This window comes from Mus musculus, chromosome 11 (genome assembly GCF_000001635.26).
Source record: "Mus musculus strain C57BL/6J chromosome 11, GRCm38.p6 C57BL/6J".
Taxonomy (NCBI): Eukaryota; Metazoa; Chordata; class Mammalia; order Rodentia; family Muridae; genus Mus; species Mus musculus.
In genome coordinates this window covers 55959074-55982390 of record NC_000077.6, presented here as the reverse complement: position 1 = coordinate 55982390, position 23317 = coordinate 55959074, and the positions used below count along the sequence as shown (strand labels likewise).

The 23317-nt window shown below is 43.4% G+C and overlaps 2 long non-coding RNA genes across 4 annotated transcripts in view; both read right to left on the bottom strand.

Annotated features, from left to right (window-relative positions):
• Nucleotides 1-14403, bottom strand: part of LOC115485826 — a 132695-nt gene extending 118292 nt beyond the window's left edge. For all 3 annotated transcript variants that reach the window (XR_879865.3, XR_879866.3, XR_879868.3), the window contains exon 1: nt 10932-14403. This is a non-coding gene — a long non-coding RNA (uncharacterized LOC115485826). The remainder of the gene's footprint in view (nt 1-10931) is intronic.
• Nucleotides 14404-19141: 4738 nt separating this feature from the next.
• The window catches only part of LOC105244170, a 181882-nt gene continuing 177706 nt past the window's right edge, over nt 19142-23317 (bottom strand). The window contains exon 3 of the long non-coding RNA XR_001780217.1: nt 19142-19990. This is a non-coding gene — a long non-coding RNA (uncharacterized LOC105244170). The remainder of the gene's footprint in view (nt 19991-23317) is intronic.

The following is a 23317-nucleotide window of genomic DNA, read 5'->3' as shown; positions in this document are numbered from 1 at the left end:
AAGTGCTTGCCCACAAGCCTGAGGACCAGTGCTTGATCCCTAAACCCCATGCAGTTGTTGTATCTTACCCTCAGACAGATGCTCATGGGCTCCCTCAAGCAAGCTGGTGAGCAAAACCACTTGGAATCAGAGCTCTGGATGTATCCAGAGATTCTGCCTCAACAAATAATGATGATGGCAGATACCCAATGTCAACTTAGAGATTCCACACTCTGACACATGCATATTTACCTGAACACTATGTGCACTCACATATGTACAAACATGAGTACACCCAACACATGCTCTAGAATAAATCTGGCTAAGATCCCCTTAACTCTTGTCCATGACGTTGTCACTCCATCCCAAAGCTTCTTCATGCCTCCTTCCTTCCCTAACTATTTCATTCCATACAACATGGTGACCAGATAATGCAAAATTTGCATTGTTAATGCCAGCTCACTTGTCTGCATTTGTCCTTCAAGGCTGAGAAGCAGTCTGGCCTGAATCTCTGAGGATGCTCTGTATGGTCCAAGGAGATGGAGAGACATGCCCACCAGGGGGCAGGATGACTTGTCCTCTCTCTGAAGCTGGTTCAGTTCTATCAGATTTCCTATGGGCTGCAGCTGTGTTGCAGAGGCCAGTCTGACGACTGCCTTCCTGCTAAAGCTGGGGTTCTCAGCCTATGGGTAGAAACCCCTTTGGGGTCTAATGACCCTTTAACAGGGCCTAAGACTATCTGCATGTTAGATAATTACATTACAATTCATAACAGAAGCAACAAAAATTAATTTATGGTTGGGAGTCACCACAACATGAGAAGCTGTATTAAGGGGTCACAGCATTAGGAAGGTTGAAAACCACTGTGATAGAGTGATAGGTGGTCTGTTCTTTAGAATTGGGAGAGATCAGAGAGACATCAAATTCAAACCATTTCCGCTGATAGGATCTCTACTGAAGGCAGACTTAAACCCAGCCCCAGATCCCAAACTCTTTGTCACCTCCTTAGAGTCTCAAGGAACATCACAACATGGTGCCTTATTTATAGTGGAGCAAAGTAGGGCCAACTGTCTAAGAAATGCTCAGAACAAGGATAAACCTGGGTTGTAGCCAGTGCTTTAAATAAAAGATCACAGGAGGTAGCTGTTCTGTGTTGCTATGTGTGTGTTTGTTAGGGGGGACATTTAGTGATGCTTCAACAATGAGACCCACATTATATGACTGTCTCTCCCTCCCTGTGCAGCAGGCTCTGAGCAGCAGACCCTGGATCTAGTTTTGCCCAATCCATCACTGTCATGTTTCCCCAGATATATTTACTTCTCTAGGTCACCCCTGCCTCCATGTGTAAAGATACCAAGGAGCAAACTTTCAACTCGAGGAAGAAACAAAGGAAATCCAAACACACCCTTATATCTCTCTACCAACGGCCATGGCCTTGAAAATTCCATCTAGTGATCCAGTGATGGTGAATGCCTGTAATTCTAACAGTAAGAAGGCTCAGGAGTTGGAGGCAGGAGAATCTGGAATTCAAGGCCATCCTTGGTTATATGGTGAAACCTAGGCCATCCTGGGCTACATGTCCACCACATGTAGGCCCAGTGATGAACTGGCTCTAAATGGCTATATCACCGCTCTGCTTCCAATATTCTATAAGGAATATTCATTTGCCAATATTCTCCAAGTAGAATTATCTGTTCTCTGCAGACAGCAACCTTTTATCATGGATATTCACTTATTTAGCACAGTATGCTTGGATATGAGGATGGGTCATGGTAACTTGTGCTTAGGGACTGCACAGGCTACTGTTTCATAAGCAAAAAGGATGGACAGATGGCAGGGGAAGATGACCTGACAAGGCTTAGGAGAGTCATCTCTCCACTATTCTTTTAATCCAGAATATGTGTGACTAATACTTTGTAAAGTTTTCATGTGTGTAGGTGCATGAGTGTATGGGGGCAGGGTATACTTGCATATGTGTAGAGTGCAGAGAATAACCGTGAATATTTTTTTGTCAGGCTTGTTTTACCTTCTGTCTCCACCCTACCAGCCATCAATTTATTTTTTTATTAGATGTTTTCTTTATTTACATTGCAAATTTTATCTGCTTTCCTCATTTCCCCTCCAAACCCCCTATCCCATCTCCCCTCCCCTTGTTCACTAACCCACCCACTCCCACTTCCCTGTTCTGGCATTCCCCTACACTGGGGCATCGAGCCTTCACAAGACCAAGGGCCTCTCCTCTCATTGATATCCCACAAGGCCATCCTCTGCTACATATGTGGCTGGAGACATGGGTCTCTCCATGTGTACCCTTTGATTGGTGGTTTTGTCCCTGGGAGCTCTAGTGGTACTGGTTGGTTCATATTGTTGTTCCTCCTATGGGGCTGCAAACCCCTTCAGCTCCTTGTGTCCTTTCTCTAGCTCCTCCACTGGGGACCCTGTGCTCAGTTTGGCAGTTTCTCAGAAAATTAGACACATAGTACTACCTGAAGATACCACTCCTGGGCATATACTCAGAAGATGCTCCAATAAGGATATATGCTCCACTATGTTCATAGCAGCTTTGTTTATAATAGCCAGGAGCTGGAAAGAACCCAGATGTCCTTCAACAGAGGAATGGATATAGAAAATGTGGTACATTTACACAATGGAGTACTATTCAGCTATTAAAAAATGATGAATTCATGAAATTCTTAGACAAATGGATGGAACTAGAAAATATCATCCTGAGTGAGGTAACCCAATCACAAAAGAACACACATGGTATGCACTCACTGATAAGTGGATATTGGCCCAGAAGTTCAAATATCCAAGATACAAGTCACAGACCACATGAAGCTCAAGAAGAAGGAAGGCCACAGTATGGACACTGCAGTCCTTCTTAGAAGCAGGAACAAAATACCCATTGGAGGAAATACGGAGACAAAGTTTGGGACAGAAACTGAAGGAAAGGCCATCCAGTGACTGTCCCACCTGGGGATCCATCCCATATACAGTTATCAAACCCAGATACTATTGTGGATGGCAACAAGTGCTTATTGACAGGAGCTTGACATAGTTCTCTTCTGAGGCTCTGCAAGTGCCTGACAAATATAGAAGTGGATGCACACAGCCATTCATTGGACTGAGCACAGCCATCGATTTATATGTGTATAGCACAGTGCCTGGCTTTCTTGTCTGGGTGCTGGGGACTGAACTCTGATCTTCATGCATATATGGTAAGCACTTTAAAGATCGAGCTATCTTCTCAGTCTTTGTACGTTTGCCTGCAAGATGTACCCCTTCTTATTTTCAAGGCTCGGAAAATATCTTAAATTATTCATGCTGAAATCAGTTTTAATTTAGTTGGTCATGACACGCCTGGGGTAGTGGAATTAGACAAGACAGGGACTCACTGAAACCTCCCTCACTTTACCATCAGGACAGACTACAGACAAAAGGCTCAAACCCCTTCAACCAGTCCCACTCTTCTGGGTGGGCTAGCCTCATGCAGCAACTGGTAGTATTCTAACTCACCTTGGGCAGTCACCTAATGTAATACCAGCTTATCCCAGGGGGGCCTGGAAGTTAAACTTGGGTTAAAGAAAGCCACTTGTAGCCTGCACCCTGAACCCTGTGGAAGAAGAGCTTGATTCTCCAGGCAACAATCCTGTTTCTCCTGGAAACAGCAAAACCTCAACTGAAATCCATATTGTGACACGTCCACCCCTAGAAGAAACCTGGGGAGTTCAGATTTCCCAAATGGTAAGCTAATGTCACTACGAGAATTTCCCTCTTCTTATCAGCTCGGAGAATAGGAATCCCATGGAATGCCTCCTTTCCTCCTACTATACCTAATTCGGGGTCAGAGAGTGGAATGACACATTAGCCTAGAAATCCCAGCACACCCCCTACCTCATTTGCTTCTGATTTTCAATTACTCTGGTATAATGTACTTAAAATCTGTCTTTTATTTAGAAAGATAAACACAGCAGCTTGGTAATTTCATTGCTGTGTCAATTTACAAAGAAAATTCTATTTAAACTCAGTGACTGGCCCACTGCCACCAACTCAGCCAGTGGCAAGCTGCCGTCTAAAGGGACAAGGAGATGCCAGCCGAGCCTCTTGGGTTAGTGAGGGAACTGGCAGAGATCCTCGCTTCGTCTCCTTAACTGTCTCCTGGGATGCTTCTGAGTTTTCAGAACTAAAACCAAAGATTGATTTTCATCTTGTTTTATCCCAGCTGGTTTGCGTACGGCTGACATTAGGTATGCATGATGTGTGGGGCGCTGTTTTCCAACCTCTGAATCATGTGATCCTCCTGCGTACCCCCTGACAAGGCTTCAGTTACAACCCACCCTCATTTGATGGTTGAGAGAATTGAAATAGGAAGGAAGTTAGCAACCAAAACAAACTCACATGTGATAACCCAGATACAGTGCTACAGTTTTCAAAGTTATCTGTAATGAAAACTGACTGTGCTCCATTTTCCTAACCCGTGCTCACCCATCTTGGTTGCAACATAGAAACTCAATAAATGCATGTTAAAGAAATTGTTAATTAAAACTACCCCTAGGGTCCCCACCTCACCTCTAAGACTCAAGGTACACAGCAGAAGAGAGGGCAAAAGAGTGTATGAGCCAAGGATATGGAGGACAGGTATACAATGGTGTGTTCTGGATGTGACATGGTCATAGTGCACATAAGTGCACATAAGCTGTGGTAGCAGCTGTGGTAACCTGCCCAAGCTGGTTAATATTACAGCATGGGTAGAGGAGAGTGTTCCAAGGCTCACCCCCTGGCTAAGAAGCTGTTGGTAGTTGATGATTGCTGCGAAAGGTGACCTAAAGTAGGTTGTCCCTATCCCGGTGGATGGTTCCACATCTGTGTGTATTTGGGCAGCACTAATTAGACTCGGAGGGCTATATAATAAGAAAAGGATGTGAAGTTGGGAAGGAGATGTGGGAGGGGGAACCTAGGGGAAGTTGGAAGAGGTGGTTGGACTTGACGAAAATACACTCTATACATGTGTGAAATTTTCAAAGAATAAGTATTATTTTAAAAGAAATAAATGGCCCCATGTTTACTTTGGCCAGATTCTGATCCATACTAGAGCCCCAACTAAGTCCTGATCTAGATCATATATTTAATTCAAAGTTTCATGCTGTAAACTGCCTCCTTTGACTCTCCTCAGAACCCGACTTTACCCTACCATCATACACATCTGGTCCAGTGAGCCTGAATAGCTGAAGACCCTGTTCCAACTCTTCTATTCTACCAGGTCTACCTGCTACTGCTGGAACTCCATCTCTGCTCCTCCAGGAAATCTGCTCCTCCATCAGGAGCCCTATCCCTCTTCCTCCTTACACAGTGGCTCTTGTTCCTACACCCACGTGGCACTGTCCTCATCTCTGTGTAGCTGATGTGCCTCTCCTCCAAATCAGTTTCCTCTACTCAACATTCTATCTATCCAACCTTCTCTATCCACGATCATTTAGCCACTTGCTGCTGGTCTAAGTACTGACTGTCTCCTCTACACCACACATGCTAAAATAACAGGGATATGCCTGTGTGTCTATTTCAAGAAAAGGGTAACCCTCAGATCCAGGGCACCACCTAGCACATGTCCATAAACATCTGTCATTGACTCTCTGGACTGTGCCTTCATCCTAGCCACTGCCATTTACCTAAGCCAGGAATCAGAAGCTCATGTTGTTCAAACCCTATCAAGTAGGCAATTTGTTGCTGAATTACAGCTAAGAAGATGTAGATAGGTGCCTCACTTAAGGTATGAGGTTGAATGATGTCACCATATCTTTCAAATGGAAAATATTCTCGGAATTGTAGCTCATGTATAGATAAATCCCAAGAGTAACATAACCACTGGCTGGTGTTGATCTCACCCCTTATGTTCTTCTTATACCACACACAGATAGATAAATGGTAGATAGACAGATAGATAGATAGATAGATAGATAGATAGATAGATAGATATGTAATGAGGCTGATTCAACTCAGTGATAAGGTACTTGCTTGCCATACACAAGGCCCTATGTTCAATACCCAGCACTGCAAATAAACAAATAGCATCTGTGTGACACACATCATACATATATATTGATACTCATCTAAATGAAGTTCTGGGTCAGCAAGAAGAATTAGAAGGTAGCAGTGATTTCCACAAGGCTTGATGAGCTGATTTTGATACCCAGAACCAACAAGGAAGAAGGCAAGAACTGACTCCTACAAGTCACCTTCTGGCCTACCCAGGCACACTGTGGTGTGACATGTGCATGCACATAAATAAGCACACACATGTATGATATGTTTTTTAAGTTCTATTTTTTCTGTGCACATAAATAAACACAGACATGTATGATAAGTTTTTTTAAGTTCTATTTTTTTCAAATTCTAAATTTGTAGGAACAGTATAAGACATTTTGTTCTGTAAGCTAGTTGTTACTGCCCCATTGTCTATGATTAGAAATAGGTATAGACTGTTATACAGAAATTCTCACACAAGCAAATATTAAGGACTAATGAGTAAATCATGTTGGGGCTAGAGGGGCAAGGGGAAAGGCAGTGGAGTATTTATGTTTACATTGTTCAATTAGTAAGTCAAGTGTTTGCCAATGTCCTCCTGCCCAGCACTGGACTGTGGTTTGAAAGCCAGTTCCATTCTCAGCCAGGCATTTTGATTTGGTTCCACACACTGGATCAGGAGGAAGGAACAGGAGCTGAAGAAGTTTCGTTTATTGTTCTTGGTCCCTGTATAACTGTATTTAGAGCTAGTGCTAAAAAGAGCAGTCTGCTTCCAAGCCACTCTTCTCTCGGTGGCCAAGGTACACCTCGGAAACATGGGGCAGGAGAATCTGCAGCAGGGACTCAAATTCAGGATCACTAGCTAGAGTAAGAGAAGAGTAAGACGCTGCCCTGTAAGAAACCAGACCACCCAGAGTCACTTTGTCACAGGATCAAGCAAAGCTCAGAGGAATGGGGTTACCAATGGTTCAACACAGAAAAGGAACCTCCATTAGTGGTGAAATAGTCTTGGTTCTTATCCTGTCTGAGCCCCTGACTCTCCTATGCTCTCACTACTTTTAGAGATAGCCTCTCTGTGGCCACACTGTTCCCACCAGGACGTCCAGAGGCTGACTGGAGCAATGATCCTAACTTTGCTGCATCCTGGAATCTATTGGAGATTTCAAACAGCACTGTAGTCTGGTCTAACGTCAGTCATTGGAAAAACGTCATGGAGGGTGAGGCTTCTAGTTTGAGCCAAACATTCAGTGCTTCCCAGGTGACTCTACTGCACAGAAAAGGTTAAAATCACTACTAGCCCAGAAGTTTCCTTTGACTTTTTTCTGACCCAATAGCCTATTGTTTTACCCTGGGCCACAGCTTTTTCCAAACCCCAGTATGATTAAACAAACAAACAAACAAAAACAAAAACAAACAAACAAAAAAAACCAACCAAGAGGCTAGGGGTTGTCTGTCTGTCTGTCTGGTTTTTGTAATGCATTTGTGGACTGCAGTTCTAATGAGCCCATTTTCCAGGGTAAGCCCCTGACCTATCACAATGCACTCTGGACTATGCTAATCACTCCATTTACTGACAGCAATCCCTGTGCCTCATCCTCAGCATAATCACCAAACAGCTTTCAGCCTCCAAGCTCACAGTGAGGAGGGGTGTTCTGAAGGCAGAGCTGCCCAACCACTAGAACCAAGCTCATCCCTGGGCTGACAGATGGCAGAGGGAGGGCCCCTTCCGGAAAAATCCCAGAGCCGCTGCAGTATGCCGCTGCAGAGGCAGAGACAGGTTAAGATTGATAGTCCCCCATGCTGCAGAACTCCATCAGCCCAGCACCTCGTGACATCAGCAGTGGTGCCACTGGCCGTTATCAAGTCACCCCGGGGCACCGAAGATTGATTTCCAACCACAGAAATAACGCCTACCATCTCTAGGTACGTGGGCAGGGAACCAACTCTAAACCTAACTGTAATTTAGCATTCATTTGCATTTTTAAATTAGTTAGGCTGTGGACCGTTGCAAAGCAATGACAGAGAATTTTTATAATAATTAGCCTTGTGGGATAGGAGGAGGAGAGGTGGGAAATGGCTGCACTACCATTTCATTGGAAGAAATAGGAGAGTCCAGCATCTGGGGTCACCAGATCAGATGCCATGCTCCTGGTTCCCACTGACCTTGTGGACCAGGGCAACTTTCCCCAGACCTGGGCTGAACATTCAGGTCCATCTTTTCCCAATATCCCTGCACACCACATCCATGCAGGATCTCCTCGTGTTGGCTAGATGCCTCCACAGTCCCTTTCCTTTGCTTTCTTTAGGGCTGAATTCAGCTCATCTCTGTACAAATGCTCACCCAGGTTGTGTCAACACCAGGATGCGTCAGCTAAAAATAACTGACATTGATAGAGCTCTCGCCCATCTGCTAACACACTCCCATCCATTATAGCAAATGAGTCTCCTACCAGTCTTGGAGGAGGATCCTGGGCAGGATGGATCCAGGCTCTGTATCTTAGAGATGAAGATACTGAGGCAGGACACTCCAGGACTTGCTGAAGATCACACAGCTAGCAAAAGGGTATGCTGGGATTGGAATGGATGTCTCACCTCCAAAATCTCTACCCAGTTGTTGCCATTGCAGAACATGCTCTAAAGGGAATAGGGTTTGTCACAGCATCGCTGAAATGACTCAGAGCAAGCTATGGGACATACCACCATCTTCTGAGCACCTTGCCTAAGGGGGTAACACTCAGAAAAGAAACAGGACAAATATGACTTAGGAGAGCACTAGGAAAGCTGGCAATGGCCGTCTTCAAACAGCTGAAGGTTTTTGTGGGAACAGGAGATAAGCTTTTATGGCTTGGTCACCAAGGATTTATGAGGTGCTAAGATTTGGATGTAAAATGTACCCTCACAGGCTTGAACACCCAGTGCCCAGCTGGTGGCACTGTTAGGAAAGACTGTGGAGTCCTTAGAGGGCAGAGTCTCAGTGGAGGAAGAAGTGGGTTATGGGGGAGTGGGGTAGGAGGATGTACAACTCAGCCCCATTTCCAGTCTGTATTTTCCTTTTTCTGGCCATCAAGATGTTAAGTATCTCAGCTGCAAGATCCTGCTGCCATGAATTTGGCCATGTCTTCCCTTCCACACTGGTCTGTATCCTCATAAATCAAAAGGCAAAATAAATCCTTTCTCAACTTGCCCCTTCTCAGGACAGAGTAGGTACAATGAGGTACATTTCAAGTTGATGGAGGTGAGGGAGTCTGTACAGTTAAGAGCTATAAAGTCATGCCACCCAGACCCAAATCTCAGCCTTGTTACTAACAGGCTGACATGGGCCACGTTTGTGATTTTAAATTCCCAGAATCCTCATTTATAACAAAAGAAACAATAATGGTTACTGTATAAAGTTGTCAGTACTGGCAAATAAACTGATATAAAGTTAATAATTATTCAGCAAATAATGAGTGGATATGACAGTTGATGAGTTATACGATTATGCCCTATACACCCAAGGAGAAGTATACTCATGTCACCCAACAAATCTAGTAAATACATGTGCTATCTGGACCCTTGATAAAGAGTTGGAGAATTCTTAATTGGAATAGGAGAGATCTACAGTAATTCTTTCTAGTCCTGAGTTGGAGAGATAGCTCAGGGATCCATGTCTGGTGGCAAAACCACCTGAAACTCCAGTTCCAGAGGATCCAAGATCATCTTCTAGCCTCTGAGGGCTCTCCATACACATGTGTGTGGGTGGGTAGGTGCACAGACATGAGCACCCACACACAGAGACACACACACACAAACACATGCATGTGCACACGCATATGCACACACAATAGATAGATAGATAGATAGATAGATAGATAGATAGATAGATAGATAGATAGATAGATAGATAGATTTTTAAAACATCACTTCCTGCCATAAAGGACCCTTGAAAATGGCTACTAGTGCATTAGTTCTTTTCAAATCAAGGAGAAGACTCATGTTGGATGGAGTGACACGTGTCCAGACTGAGGGGACGCTGTTACCACACAGAAAATACTGTGTTTGTTCTAGCTGGTATAAAGAAGATGAAGGGGTAGTATAAGGATAGCTGGGAAGAGGACACAAAGTAGAGCTGGCACTTTAATACACACACAGCTAGGTGTTTATATATATATATAGTTGTTTATATGCTCCCAGAGAATCTGCAGATGAACTCTGTGAATTAGCAAATAAATTAAACAAGGTCACTAGATGTAATAAAAACCCACACAGTTTGGTTATAGTTTCATGTACAAATAACATTTGAAATGAAAATTTTAAAGTTAAAAGAATCTAGTATTTATAATCTAAAAAGCTACCCAGCTCCTGGGAACACTTGCTGAAATATGAAACATCAATGAGCTTCTATTCTAAAACTATAAAATAAGATTGATGAAACAGAAGTAATCTAATTAAATAAAAGTCTGTGTCCACAGGTTAGACATACTGGTATATCATTATAACGTAACTCCATCCCAGATGGATACACAAGTTCTATATAATTCATTATATTTCATCATATGATTTTTATGCAAAATGAAAATCTAATCCTAAAATGTATCCAGGATCCACAAGTTCTATATAATTCATTATATTTCATCATATGATTTTTATGTAAAATGAAAATCTAATCCTAAAATGTATCCAGGATCTTAAAACACTGCCGACTACTTGAGAAGATCATTCAGGCCCAGAGTTCCAGACTCAGCTGGATATCCTCACAATAGTGTCACTTATACTCTGGAGTACCAACAACTGTCTAGCTGGACTTAAGGCCCACTAAAAAGGAAAAGGAGCTGTGCTTGGTACTAGAAACCTAGCAAACTGCCCGTGACTAGTAAAAGCATCCTAGAGGAGAACCTATGGCTTCCATTTCCATGAACTAGTATAATTTCTCATGTAGTTTAAATACTTACCCTCATACCCACTGCTAAGAGTAGCTCTCATCCTTCATCAAAGAAGTGTCTTTATGCTGTAGAGGGAGACCATGACAGAAATCTATAGTTGGTCAAAATGCAGAGAACAGACCATGAGGTGCCCAGTCCCATTAGATACATCTACAACACAACTCCTTTACCCAGGGCTCATGAAACATTGTGGAAGATGTGGGGGAAGGGGGTGGGTATAAGAGCCAGACAACCAGGACATATCCTGGGTGATAGTGTCTTCAATCTATTTCAGGGAAGCTACCCGCATGAAATGTCAACAGTTGGTCAGCTAAACAGGACCTGAACAAGGAAAACGCAGATTGACATGCCATCACAGATGAGAGCAATCTCACAAGGCCCGCCCCTCAAGCTATAGTCTGAGAGATTGCTAATGGCTGCTGCAAGAGGGAGAACCAGTCTTTCTCAGGGATGAGTTCCTAACGGGTGATCCAGGTGGCCAGACCTAAAAACATCTACATGCAAGCAACACTAAAGAGGCTTAGCAAATTTCATTTACATGTATGAACACACATAATAATATTAACTTTATAAACAAAATAATAGTGATAACACATGAAATCAGAAGGAAGGCTTAGAAGGGAAGAGAAGGAGGGACATGACAATAGGGGATTCAAGGTGATCAAAATGTATGTGCATGGATGAAATGTCATAACAACACCCGCTATTTTTTTAATAACTAATCACGAAGGTGAAAAAGATGAGTATGGGGAGATGGGCTATAAGAGTAGCTGAGGCAATTTTGAAGAATATAAGTTACTATTCACAGTTCAAGATCTATTCACTGGATGTGATATCTCATGCCTTTAATCCTGGCACTTGGAAGGTGGAGGTAGGGAGATCAAGAGTTTAAAATCATCTTCAGCTGCATAATGAGTTTGAAACTCATCTGACTACATGAGAGCCAGCTTCAAACAAAACCAGAAGCAACCTATTATAAAGCTATGGCAACTTATATGCACATACATACATACCATACGTATACTGCCGTATATATAGAATATTCCATCTTTGACCAGTAATAGCTCATAGTTCTGTGTAAACAGCTGTCTTTATTATGCATGTTCCTAAGAGTGTGGTGGGCCTTGTTTGGTTGTTCGGTTTTGTTTGTGATACTGGGATGGGGGGGGGGGGTTCTCTCTATGCTTCCCAGTCTCAAATCCTTGAACTCAGGTGACTTTATTACAGTGGTCCTCAACCTTCCCAATACTAAGACCCTAATACAGTTTCTCATGTTGTGGTGCCCCCCCCCCCAACCTTAAAATCATTTTTGCTACTACTTAATAACTATAATTTTTCTACTCTCATGAATCGTAACGTAAACACCTGATAGGCAAGCTATTTGGTATGGGACCCCTGTGAAGGGGTCATTCAGCCTCACTAAGGGGTCAGAATCCACAGGTTAGGAGCAGCTGCCTTACTGCCTCAGCCTCCCTGGTAAAGGAACTTCAGGTATGCACCTTGATCAGCTTAGAAGGGTAAGGATTTGAGGCTATGGTAATTGACAGACTATTGATACTGACAGTGATTACCGCACACAGTACTCATGCAAGAAAACAGCACACGGAGAGGTAACAGCACAGCAGTTCTGTGAATAAAAGACTTAATTTAAAACCTATCAACTGAATAGTCACATGCGGAAATTTTCACCACCCTTTGCTTTTACCAAATAGATGCACAAGAAATCATTTCCTGATAGATTTAAAATCTAAAGGTAGAAAAAATATAGAAAGCAATTTATGAGGTTATCTGTGTCATTCTGAAGGTAACAAAGAATCTTGAGCAATAGTTAAGGTCCGAACTGTGAACAAGAAAACTAATAAAGGACACTGAGAGTAAAAGCCAGAATTCATCAACTAAACCCTTGAGCACAAAAGCAAGGGAGAGTTCAAGTGAGGATATTTATGGGACAAATGTCTGTGAATACAGTCTCAGCCAAATATATAAAAGACCCAGATAAATAAATGGGACAGATTATCTGAAAGGAAAGTGACACACACCTCTAGACTTCCAGATGACAAAACTGAATCAGAGTGGCCAATACATTAGGAAATTTCCTACTTAAGAGTAAGACTAATCTTACAAGTTTAAACGGCAGAGTGACCCCACTATGCCCTGAACCAGAACCAGAAAAGGGGGGAAATCAGCATCAATAAGGCCCCAAATGACAAAAAGTCCAAATAGCAGCCACAGTCCTCAAATGCCCCTGATAACAGTCAAATGGAAGGTGACCTGCTGGTACCTACCAGGACTTGGTCAGGGGACAACCTAAGATGAGTTTAAGCAGTTCAATTGAAATATATTTCAGTTTTACACTTTGTTCTTAAGACAAGGTCTGTCTTATTTCCTTTCTTGTTGCTGTGATAAAATACTCAGATAAAAGCAACTCAAGAGAGTATGGGTTTATTCTGCTCATAGTTCCAGGTTCCTCCATGCTGGTGGGGAGGCCATAACAGCAGGAGTTTGAGGAAACTTATCATATTACCTCAGAGTCCAGTATGGAGACCTCAACTTACTCTCTGCTTTTCTTTCAGTCTAAGGCCAAAGCACTGAGATGGTAGCTTTCACATGCAGGGTGGGGTCTTTCTACCTTAATTAACCCATTTAAGAATATCTCTCACAGGTAGGTAGGTCCACAGGCCAGTCTGAACCAGACAACTCCTCACTGAGACACTCTTCTCAAATGACTGTACATTGTGCCAAGTCACTGATCAAAGTAACCATCACAGGGTCTTGTGTAGCTTGGGCTGACCTGGACTCACCTCTATAACCAACCTTGACCTTGAACTCCTGATCCTCCAGCCTCTACTTCCCAAGTGCTGGGATCACTGGGATGTACCACCATGCCTGCTCAAAACACATAAAAGGCTGTTGATCACAGCACAATTCACTGGTAGCTGGAAACAGAAGACATCCAAATGCCAATTATAGAGTTGTGGACATGTGTCCTCAGTATGGAATATAGCCATGAGGATGTATAATTGACAGTTACATATGAGATCAAGAGATAGATTCCATAGATCCGACATTGAACAAAGAGGGCAAATGAAAAAGACATTTACTTTGTATTGATATTGAAGTCAACAAGAAATTAAAGTAATGGACACTGTGAGAAATCAAGGCAGGAAGGAGTATGGGGTGGGGTTCTGGACATTGGGAAGAGAACATTCTGCCTTGATCTAGTGCTGATTGTACAAACTGCACAAACACACGGGGATGCATGCAAAAGAGGAACTGCTTCCTATGTGACTACTTTCTGGTCACTGTGGTAAAATGCCTTCAACAAGGACTTTAGGGGAGGGAGAATTTAGCTCATCTCTCAATTTGAGGGTATATAGTTCATCGAGGTGGGGAAGGCACAGCACTAACAGTCTGCTCGAATCCAATAGCTGAGAGAAGCAGAAGCAAGATAGGAAGTGTATTCAGGCTACAAACACCACCCCCACCCCCTCCCCACCAACCCATTTGTTCCAGCTCCACCTCACCCCCTAAAGATTCCATAATCTCCCTCCACCCCCAAATAGCACCATCAGCTGGGGATCAAGTGTTGAAACACATGAGCTTATGAGGGGGAAAGGTCACATCTAACCCATGACAAGTACTCTTATTGCTTTTGAAAAGTATAAGGACAACTAAAGAATTATGGGTTAAAAAAAAAGTCTCCTTCCTGGGTCATGGGGTACTTGAAAGAAAGCAAGGATAGATGAGAATTCACTGGGATCTGACTGACATGGGCCTTAAATGCCAGCAATAGATGCCCAAATGCCTTCCCCTCAGTCAGGCTTTTGTAAACTTGAAAGGGCTAGATCATATGTATTTCCAGTTGTGCAGGCCATGCATTCTCAACTACACCCACTCTGCTCCAACTTTGTGAAAGAAAATTAGCCAAGCCCATACACAGATAGATGTGTATAGCTATGCTCCAATGAAACTGTATTTACAAAACCAGGAGGTGGGCCAGACTTACCGCACCTGCTATAGAAAATAAGAACCATAGGGTGTTTCTAGGCACTCAAGGATGCAGTTTAAGGTGTGCTTCAGGAGAGTCATTCTAGGACAAATACCAAATAGAGTGTTGGAGAGGGCACAGCATCCATGCAAAGAGACATAATTGGGGCAGAAGACACTGATGGTGCAGAGTGGGGGAAGAGGACACAGGGAGTCTCAGGAACACTCACTTGCATTGTCACTGATTCCTCCCTCACTGTCAAGGATAGACTTGGGTAGAAGACATGAGCCCCTCATCCACCTCTGCATACACTGGATCCACACATGCATGCACACACACACACACACACACACACATGGGGAGGGGGGAGACAAACAGAGAGGAGGGGGGAGAAAGGGGAACAGAAACAGACAGAGAGGCAGAGGTAGAAAGAGGCACACACATGGTTACTCAAAGTCCAGGGAACTGCTTTGTGCTGAGAGACATGTTCTCAGAGACATGTGGGCTTAATACTGTTTCTGGGATGTCTGTCTGGCCTTCTTGTGTGGACCTGCTTTGGCTTCTAGCTGAGCTAGAACTTCTGAGCTCCATCCAGTAAGTAGATGAGCCAGTTGGATGGGTGCTCCATTTCCATCTAGGGCTTTCTCTGCTCCCTTCTCTTTAGGTCTTAAATTCCATAGTGTTGAGCTGGCAGATGCCTCAGCACTGAGGGAAAATAGAATATCTGGGCTTCCTTACTTCCCAGGAGACAATGAGAAAAAATAGACACCTAGCCCAACCCATCCCCCCCCATAGATGTTTAAAACCCAAACTCAGCTAGCATAATGTTATTTTTACATGCATCTTTTCTGGGAAGCTCTGGGGAGTAGGATTAACCAAAGGAAAGCAAATTTTGTGTGATCATGGGCCTCTAGCCATAAGCACTCACAACACAATTATGTGTACATCAACACACACATACACACACACACACACACACACACACACATACACACACACCCTGACATCCCAGGGTTTACTTCTAAGATCACTTCAATTATTGGGTGAGCCTGTGATCAGTTTTTGCCAAGTTGACACAAACTCAAGTCATCTGGAAGGAGGGAAGCATGACTTAGAAACCTCCTACATCATTGGCCCGTACACAAGTTTGTCAGTCATTCTCTTGATTAATAATTGATGGGGATGGGCAGCCCACTGTGAGTGATGCATCCCCTACGTAGGTAGTTCTGAACTGTATAATAAAGGTAGCTCAGTGAGCCAGGGAAAGCAAGCCAGTGAGCAGTACTCCTCCAATGTCTCTGCTTCAGTTCCTGCCTTGGTTTTCCTCAATGATGGACTGTTACCTGGAATTTCAAGATAAAATAAACCCTTTCATCCCCAGGTTGCTTTTGGTTGTGATATTTATCACAACAACAGAAACCCAACTACAACAGAGCCCTACCAGCAACAATTTGGCCTAAACTTCTGAATGTTCAGCAAACTAGATCGAGCCAGTACATTCTTTTTCTTCCCTTTGTCCTCGGGCGGTTGCCACCCCCCACCCCACCAAATACATGTGTGATCTGAATGCATTAACATGGACACATGACAGAGGAGAGAGCACAAGTCATCTTGGCCACCAAACTGAGACACTGAATGGAGATTCTTTTAGTTCAGGCAAGGGAAGAAACAGAGGCCCAGGCATTCCACTCTGAGCCATTTCCTCTTCCTGTCCTCCTGCCCCCCCCCCCCACCCCCCAGGAACACATCCTTTCCTAGTTAATCATTCCACCTGCATCTGAAGACATTACCTCCTGAGCACGGACCAGCAGCCTCATTATGGAAGCACAGCCTGCAGCCAGGTGGATTTCCCTACAGGCCCCTGGACCTTTCCATTTTATTGCCATGTCACTCCTCATTGTAACACGTATTAATCACAAAGATACATTTTTTTCTCAGGCTGTAGATTTAAGTGGCCCCTTTCCAAGCACTTGGTAAAGGTTGGTTCAGGGAAGGGAGAACGGGAATGATTAAATTTGTAAGCTTGGGTCTCTATCCCCTATTTATATATGCACAAAAAAAGAGGCTGCTGGGTGCAGATTTCAAAAACATGTCAGGGGCACTTTTCTTTTATGACTTGGAGGTGGTGATGCATATAGGATGAGGTCTGAACTTCAAATCTCCCTGGTTTCAAGCCTGGCTCTACTACCAGCTAGCTGTGTAACCAATAGACTCACTTTTCTGTCTCTTAGAGTCTTCATCTATACAGTAGGAAGACTTCCTCTCTATAGGGCTCTGGCATTTAAGCAGTTATGAACCAGGCTCAGGGGTTGAGGACAGCCCTGTTCTAGGCCATTTCCTTTGCTTTATAAAACACAACTTTGGGAAGAAGGCGTTTGTTTGGCTTACAAGTCTAGATTGCAGTCCATCATTAGGGAAAGGTCAAGGAAGGAACTTTAAAGGGCTGTCCACATCACATCCTTGGAGAGAAATGGATACATGTATGTTCTCTTGCTTGCTTGCTTGCTTGCTTGCTTGCTTGCTTGCTTGCTTGCGCCAAGCTCAATTTCTCCACTTTTACATAGTTCAGCACTCCCTGCCTAGGGGATTGGTGCCACCCACAGTGGACCAGATCTTTCTACAACAAGTAAGTCCTTCACAGACATGTCCACAGGCCAACCTGATCTAGACAATTCCTCAACTGAAACTTTCTTCTCCAGTGACTCTAGGTTGTGGAAGGTTGGCATTCATAAACTAACCAGCATACCATACCTACTACAGCCACACAGACTAAGAGGAAGGTAGCTATACAGAGGATGACCGGATTGATGATCCCCATGATGACTTGGCCAGCTAGGGAAAGACACTTTTTCCTAAAGAAGAATGGCCACTGTGGGGTTTCATCTTCCAGAGAGTTGGAAAGGAAAACATTCAAGTCTTGTCCTGTGAAGCATGTAACAGCTTTGAGCATGTTTCGGTTTGGATATGATATGCCCTTCACTGGCTTCTGTGATTTACAACTTGCTCCCTAACTGGTGGTACTGCTTGGAAGGTTGTGGAATCTTTGGAAGGTGAAACTTTGCTGGAGAAAATGAGCCATTAGGCGGCATGTGTTGGGGTTTGAAAGCCCCATCCAGCTTCCAAATTGCTATGTGTTTTCTGGCTGTAGAAGCTGTATGACCAGCTGCTTCACCTGTCTGTTATCATAGCTTTTCTGACATAATTGATTGTATTTTTTTTCTTAAACAATGAGCTAACATAGATACTTCTACCCTCAGCAGGTCTCTTGTCAGGTATTTGGTCATGGTAATGAGAAAAAAGCAATTAATAGGTTGGCCTGTGTGGTTTTTCTAATTTCGTCTTCCTAAGGCCAGACTCTGTTTGACCCTGAGCTTTGAACTTCTAGGCAGATGCTTTACTGGGTCCTTTTTCAGGACCGGAAATAAGGCCCAGAGAGGCCAAGCTATTCATAGCCATGTACGTAAGGAGTAAAGCTAGAATCTGCCCTTCTCTGTGGCTCTCAAGTCTGCCCATGTTGTGCTTATGGGATTGAGAACAGAGATGCTCTCAGCCTCAGATAGCTGCCTCTGGAATCCCTGGGGCTAAGATACACAGTTTCTTCTGTCTTTCTTAGTCAACAACATTTCCTTCAGAAAGCTGAAAGGATCAGAATTGGATCAGGAACCCCAAGACCAAGTTCTCAGCACAAAGGAGACTTATTTACCCCAGAGGGACAAAGGGCAAGGAATAAGAGATAAAGACAGGAGATAAAGGATGATGGGAGGAAGAAATGGAACAAGGGAGAGGAGGAAGGGGTGTTTTTCCTGAAATGAGGGACAAAAGAGCAGCCTCTAGATAGAGAGGAGACAGACATGGCCCATAGGCTACTGGTGATTTATAAAGATAAAAGAAGAAACCCTGTTAGTTAGGGCATGTTAATTAGGTGAGTTAAAGGGGACTTTTAATTGCTGGACATCAATGCTTTGATAGCTGGAACTTGGTAGTCAGCCTCAGGTGGAGGAATTGGCCAAATAAGGGAATGGACCTTGAAAGCTAACTTAAAAATGTAATCTTGAGCCAGGTGGTGGTGGCACACGCCTTTAATCCTAGCACTTGGGAGGCAGAGGCAGGTGGATTTCTGAGTTCGAGGCCAGCCTGGTCTACAGAGTGAGCTCCAGGACAGCCAGGGCTACACAGAGAAACCCTGTCTCGAAAAACGAAAAAAAATGTAATCTTATGCTCCTTATGCTTTTTAGCAAGGCAGAGGGAATGGGGGAGAAGGATAAGGCTTGCTAAAGCCATGTTTTCCATGCTAGGGCTGGCTAGAGTTCCTTCAAAGACTATGAAGGCCAAAAAGGAAGGTCAAAAAGAGGAATCATGAAGCTAGTACCCTTCCTTCAATACAGTGTTCATTCCCTGGCTGCTTACACTAAGATTCCCCCAAAATGTTATTCATGGAAGAAAACTAATGTAATTGTTTTTTATTTGAAACTGGAGAAGAGGAGATGCAATCATGTTCCAATCTGCTCCAGTGCATCTCCTTGGTAAGGTGATATATTTCATAGTGGAAATCAGGTGAGTAGGAAAAAATTGCTAAAACCTACCTCAAAAGGCAGACCAGGATTCTTGCCTTCCAGTAAAAGGAATTTTTCTGTCTGCTTCTTTGCTGTATGAGTACAGACTTCTTCAAGTTTCCCTTTGCTCTAACCTGATTCATCAAATCTCTGATTTGTATCTGGTTCTCATTGGTTTAATTATCAGAAATCACCATTTGCCTTCATGGCCTCTCGTCTTGGCCTACTAGCAAAATGACTAATTTACACATGTGTGTGTGTGTGTGTGTGTGTGTGTGTGTGTGTGCACCCGCGCATGTGTGCGTGCGTGCATGTTCGTGTACATAGCTCTGAGTGTTACTAGCTTTCTGTTACTGTGTCAAAATGCCTGAGGAGGAAAGCCTCGAATTAAGAGAGAGTTATTTGGATGCTCAGCTTCAGAGGATCCAGTCTGTGGTCAGTAGGCTCCATTGCCTTTGAGCATATGATGGTTCAGGACATCGTGGTGGGGAGTATGACCTAGAGAAAAGATGCTGGCCTCAGGGCATCTGGAAAGCAGAGAGAAAGGAAGAAAAGATCAGGCATGAACACACCCTTCAAGGATATATCCCAAATGACAAACTTCTTACAACCAGGTTCCCAACACTGCTCAATAACACATAAAACAATGAATCTACCAAGGAACCGGTCCACAGCTGAGAGGTATCATGATCTAGTCACTGCTAAAGACCTTGCCTCTAAACACTGATGTTCTAGGAACCTGGCTTTTGGCACAGGAACGAAGGGGGTTATTTGAAATTCAAACTATAGATAACACAGGTAAGCACAGATTTATATATGTGCATTCCTAGACCAGAGCAGAGGAAACTAATACACTGCATCAGTTATTTTTCTATTGCTGTGATGGATGAAACACCTGGCAAAAGCAATTTAGTAAAGGGAGTGTTCATTTTGGTTCATGGTTTAAGGTTGCAATGCAACCTGACCAGGAAAACATGGCAGTTGGGGCATAAGGCAGCAGCTCACAGTGTATTCACAGCCAAGAAGAGGAAGAAAGAATGCTGACCAGACTTTTCATCTTTTCTTATACCTTTGTATACAGTCCTGAACCTCAAATTATACACCTGTGTTGCCCACATTCAGTGAGAGTCTTTCCCTCCTCAGCTAAACCTTCTGAGAGCACACACACAGGTTCACCCAGTGGTGTGACTCTGAGATGACTCTAAGTCCAGTCAAGTTGATAATCAAGATCATCCATCACATGCAGTGGTTCTCAGAACCACTGGGTAGTGAAAGCCCATGAAGCCCCAGTCAAGAACAAGAACAATCCCTATGGTTGGTTTCTAATGTCTGTTACCACGACAGGAGAGGTAGCAGGAGAATGTGTGTTGAGTATCTGTTGATGAATATAGCAAGATTATGATTGAAAATAAAGAAGAGCTGTTGGAGTTTTTCAAAAGACCCTTACTTACAAAGAACACAGAGACCATGGCCATTGCTGTAAACCACATCAGGATTTTTATTATTCCAACATGTTGGGGACTCCCCTCTCAGCATGCAGGCCAGAGAAGAGACCAAGAACAAAGAAAGAACACACTTTTTATACCTTGGTAAGGGGCAGATTTGAGCAACAGGGTTCTCATTGGTGTAGCAAGTAACCCTTTCAGGCATTGGTGGGTTTGCATAGTGACTAAATAACCCTTTGGCCTAGTGACTCACTTTGTTTGCCCCCATGGTGGGTTATTATGATTTGGTCAGCAAAGCAATAGTACATTTTGAACTTATGGATCAGCTATTAACATCACAGCTATTAACGTCAGGGGAATTCTGGCAACAAGGTCAGGGTGGTTTGTGGTCTTTGTCAGAATTCAGTGTGGGGCGGGGGGAGAGGGGCAGGAGAATTGGTCCTTGTTATAATTGAATTGAATCTTGTTATGGTTATTTCTCTGAGAACAGCTAATATTGTTTTGGCAGCTGTAGGCTCAGTCATTTTGACCACTAAGACTATGTTTTTACATTTGTTTAGTCAGCCAGTTTCTTTATCTGGCTCTGCACTTGGCCTGCTAGTACAGTTTGGAAAGTCCTTTTTGAAGGGGGAAGATACTGGGTGGTCTTGAATTCATTTTGGATATTACAGAGCATTCTAACACCTCTGGTAAGGGAGATGAAGAGAAAAGGGCGAAAATGCTAGATAATTAGAACACTCTTGTCACTACACAAGACCCTTAGCTGTGTTCTGCCTCAGAGTATCTCTGCTTCCCTATAGTATCTGTGACTCTTAATAACTATTACCTTGATAGGATCTAGAATCACCTAAGAAGTAAACGACCGGGTACACAAGTATTATCTAGGTTATGTTAGCCTCTGCTTATGCTCGTGAGAGATTATTTTGGTTAGGTTAATCAAGTGGGGAGAACTGCCCACTGTGGGTGGCATCATTCTCTAGCCTAGGATTCTAGACTGTGTAAAGAAAAGAGAGTGAGCTGAGGCCAAGCATCAATTCCTTTCTTTCAGATGCAATGAGACCAGCTACTTCACACTTCTCCAGTAGTGTCCCCTCCCATGATGGACTTTAATGGAACGGTGAACTTAAAGAAAACCTTTCTTTTTTAAGTGGCTTTTGTCACCGTTATTTTCTCAAAGCAACAGGAAAAGTGATTGAAGATAGCATCAACTTTCTTGCCCTGTTCTACCTAGTCCTGTCCTCTGATCCTTCGGGGCTTTGGGAACAACTACAACTCTGAGAGGAAAGTGACTTTTAGTTCTTCCTCTGTTAGCTTGACATTTCTTAGCACATACCTTAATTGCCTACCCGTATCTTAATTATTCCCCAGCATGGTGATTCTCAAGCTTGCTGCACATTACAATCATCCGGGGAGCTTTCAGAGTGTCCAATGCCCAGCTCACATCCTAATTAAACAGAAAGGCTAGGGATGAGAGCCAGGACCAGGGATTTGAAAGATGCTTAGATGATTATACTGGGTAGCTAACTTAGGAACCAGTGAGCTAATATCCCTACATGTGGGAGTCGAGCAAAAAGCCCAGAAACATGGAAATACTTCAAAGAACCTGCCAGAGCCCAAGTTTTTTGTTTATAACTCTGTGGAGGACTCACCCAACTCTAGCAGAGCTGGAGAAAGTTCCCATGCAAATACATCTAAAGCACCATTAGCTCCCATTAAAGTAGCTTGTACTTAAAAGGAGGTCACTGGCTTGTAAGAGGGGGTAGAGATCTCCAAATTATTGTTATTAACATATTTCCAAGAAAAAAATATATTAACAACTATAGAGAGGCTCAAGAATAGCAAATAAGCCTGTTTTTTTTTTTTTTTTTTTTTTTTTTTTTTTTAGAATCCTGGCCTGTCACCAGGAGTGATGGCCCATGCCTGTAATCTCCAGGAGGTAGAAACAGGAAGAAAATCAATTAATGCTTATCCTTGGCTATATAACGAATTCAAGTCATCATGGGCTATAAGAGACCCCGACTCAAAAAACAAAACTAAACAAGATCATGGGCTATAAAGGTATAGGCAAGCACAGGTGCTTCTAATCCAATCATCGATACTAATAACTGGGAAACTTGGCCTCAGACAGGGAACACTTATGGCCAACTCATTAAGTTCATAGGAAGAGTTGCGTATGAGATTCCTGCTGACTTCAGAGTCCCTCAATGTAACTCTACCCCTTTCTGTATGACCCGCCGTGTCTAAGGTGATACTAGCTACTCTCACACCCCAGCCAGATCTAAACTGTCACATTCTTTCAGTGCTCCTACTCACATCCTCCCCTAAGCCAAAACATCAGTGTACTTCAATATCTGCCTGCAAAATAGACCTTGGCTCTTCGCCACATTTCAAACTTGAAGACTTACTCAC